Genomic DNA, 3,768 nt, shown 5'->3' with positions numbered 1-3,768 from the left:
CTCCCTCGCGTCTCGTAACACATCCTTCCCTCGCGTCCCGTAACACATCTTTCCCTCGCGTCTCGTAACACATCTTTCTCGTAACACATCTCTCCCTCGCGTCTCGTAACACATCTCTCCCTCGCGTCTCGTAACACATCTTTCCCTCGCGTCCCGTAACACATCTATCCCTCGCGTCCCGTAACACATCTCTCCCTCGCGTCCCGTAACACATCATTCCCTCGCGTCTCGTAACACATCTCTCCCTCGCGTCTCGTAACACATCTCTCCCTCGCGTCCCGTAACACATCTTTCCCTCGCGTCCCGTAACACATCTTTCCCTCGCGTCCCGTAAAACATCTTTCCCTCGCGTCCCGTAACACATCTCTCCCTCGCGTCCCGTAACACATCTCTCCCTCGCGTCCCGTAACACATCTTTCCCTCGCGTCCCGTAACACATCTTTCCCTCGCGTCCCGTAACACATCTTTCCCTCGCGTCCCGTAACACATCTCTCCCTCGCGTCCCGTAACACATCTCTCCCTCGCGTCCCGTAACACATCTCTCCCTCGCGTCCCGTAACACATCTCTCCCTCGCGTCCCGTAACACATCTTTCCCTCGCGTCCCGTAACACTTCTATCCCTCGCGTCCCGTAACACATCTTTCCCTCGCGTCCCGTAACACATCTCTCCCTCGCGTCCCGTAACACATCTTTCCCTCGCGTCCCGTAACACATCTTTCCCTCGCGTCCCGTAACACATCTTTCCCTCGCGTCCCGTAACACATCTCTCCCTCGCGTCCCGTAACACATCTTTCCCTCGCGTCCCGTAACACATCTCTCCCTCGCGTCCCGTAACACATCTTTCCCTCGCGTCCCGTTACACATCCTTCCCTCGCGTCTCGTAACACATCTCTCCCTCGCGTCTCGTAACACATCTCTCCCTCGCGTCTCGTAACACATCTCTCCCTCGCGTCTCGTAACACATCTTTCCCTCGCGTCCCGTAACACATCTATCCCTCGCGTCCCGTAACACATCTCTCCCTCGCGTCCCGTAACACATCTTTCCCTCGCGTCCCGTTACACATCCTTCCCTCGCGTCCCGTAACACATCATTCCCTCGCGTCTCGTAACACATCTCTCCCTCGCGTCTCGTAACACATCTCTCCCTCGCGTCCCGTAACACATCTTTCCCTCGCGTCCCGTAACACATCTATCCCTCGCGTCCCGTAACACATCTCTCCCTCGCGTCCCGTAACACATCTTTCCCTCGCGTCCCGTTACACATCTCTCCCTCGCGTCCCGTAACACATCTCTCCCTCGCGCCCCGTAACACATCTTTCCCTCGCGTCCCGTAACACATCTATCCCTCGCGTCCCGTAACACATCTCTCCCTCGCGTCCCGTAACACATCTTTCCCTCGCGTCCCGTTACACATCCTTCCCTCGCGTCCCGTAACACATCTCTCCCTCGCGTCCCGTAACACATCTTTCCCTCGCGTCCCGTTACACATCCTTCCCTCGCGTCCCGTAACACATCTCTCCCTCGCGTCCCGTAACACATCTCTCCCTCGCGTCCCGTAACACATCTTTCCCTCGCGTCCCGTAACACATCTATCCCTCGCGTCCCGTAACACATCTCTCCCTCGCGTCCCGTAACACATCTTTCCCTCGCGTCTCGTAACACATCTCTCCCTCGCGTCCCGTAACACATCTATCCCTCGCGTCCCGTAACATCTTTCCCTCGCGTCCCGTAACACATCTTTCCCTCGCGTCCCGTAACACATCTTTCCCTCGCGTCCCGTAACACATCTTTCCCTCGCGTCCCGTAACACATCTTTCCCTCGCGTCCCGTAACACATCGTTCCCTCGCGTCCCGTTACACATCCTTCCCTCGCGTCCCGTAACACATCTCTCCCTCGCGTCCCGTAACACATCTTTCCCTCGCGTCCCGTTACACATCTATCCCTCGCGTCCCGTAACACATCTATCCCTCGCGTCCCGTAACACATCTTTCCCTCGCGTCCCGTAGCACATCTTTCCCTCGCGTCCCGTAACACATCTTTCCCTCGCGTCCCGTAACACATCTCTCCCTCGCGTCCCGTAACACATCGTTCCCTCGCGTCCCGTTACACATCCTTCCCTCGCGTCCCGTAACACATCTCTCCCTCGCGTCCCGTAACACATCTTTCCCTCGCGTCCCGTTACACATCTATCCCTCGCGTCCCGTAACACATCTTTCCCTCGCGTCCCGTAACACATCTTTCCCTCGCGTCCCGTAACACATCTTTCCCTCGCGTCCCGTAACACATCTTTCCCTCGCGTCCCGTAACACATCTCTCCCTCGCGTCTCGTAACACATCTTTCCCTCGCATCCCGTAACACATCTTTCCCTCGCGTCCCGTAACACATCTTTCCCTCGCGTCTCGTAACACATCTTTCCCTCGCGTCCCGTAACACATCTTTCCCTCGCGTCCCGTAACACATCTTTCCCTCGCGTCTCGTAACACATCCTTCCCTCGCGTCTCGTAACACATCCTTCCCTCGCGTCCCGTAACACATCTCTCCCTCGCGTCTCGTAACACATCTTTCCCTCGCATCCCGTAACACATCTTTCCCTCGCGTCCCGTAACACATCTTTCCCTCGCATCCCGTAACACATCTTTCCCTCGCGTCCCGTAACACATCTTTCCCTCGCGTCCCGTAACATGTCTTTCTCTTGCGGGTCAAAATGACCCGAAGAACAAAAATTATGGTTCTTTTTTTTTCAGAAATCTTATTTTATTTCATTTTGATAATATTTTTTCAATTTTTTAATGCAATGTTTTTGGAGATTTTTTATTTATTTTTTATTGTATTTACCATTAAATTACTAGATTTGATCAATAAATCATAAATAAATAGTAATTCAAGCACGTTCCTCACATTCTTTCAACTTAAATTCAAAATAACGCACAATTTCATGCATAACCCTTTTAATTCAGCTGTAAATATCTTACATTGGGAGTCTTTGCCGACCTCTTGTGGAAATAGAATAATATAAGATGATATTACATGACTCTAGATGGCCTTATAGCTCTATATGGAGTAAATGAGCTGTTCCACTGGGTCCTAAAGCCAGTCAGCTTCAGTGTGCGTTCAGATACACATGTAGACATTATACAATAATTTTTTGGTAAAGTTTTAGCATATTTAGTTTGTATTTTGAGCATTTTTTGTTTTTTTCTATGTGAACTGAAGCATTCCTCGCATTCCATTCATTCTTAAGGGGGTCAGATTGACCCGTGATGGAAGGATTTGTTACTTTTTCAACCCCAAAACTCCTTGAATCCATTTAAAAAAAAAAAAAGTGTGTATTTGTGGTTCAAGTGTGACAAAAGTCCTGGGGTCTTGGACACCTCTGACGAACACTCAATTCTTAACATAAAAAAAAAAAAAAAAAAATCCCGGGTCAAAATGGCAGAGGAAAGGATGAGCGTTTAAAGGGAGAGTTCACTCTAAAAATGAACATTCTGTCAGTAATTACTGTCCCTCATGTTGTTCAAACCCGCTAGACTCAGCTTCACAACACAAATGAAGATCTGAGAGATTTCTGTCCTTCCACTGACAAAGAGTTCATAAGAGATCGCAAAACTCATTCATTTATATGATGAACAGATTGAATTTAGGCTTTTACTCGCATATAAACATTCATCAGCACACACTCAGTTGTGGGAAACGGAAGCTCAAGCTCAAGTTCACTCTTCTCATCATATAAAGCCATCGAGTCTCTCCAGAATATTTGGACTAAACC

This window comes from Scardinius erythrophthalmus (genome assembly GCF_964197995.2).
Source record: "Scardinius erythrophthalmus genome assembly, contig: HAP1_SCAFFOLD_421, whole genome shotgun sequence".
Lineage (NCBI taxonomy): Eukaryota > Metazoa > Chordata > Actinopteri > Cypriniformes > Leuciscidae > Scardinius > Scardinius erythrophthalmus.
This window is presented reverse-complemented; position numbering follows the sequence as displayed.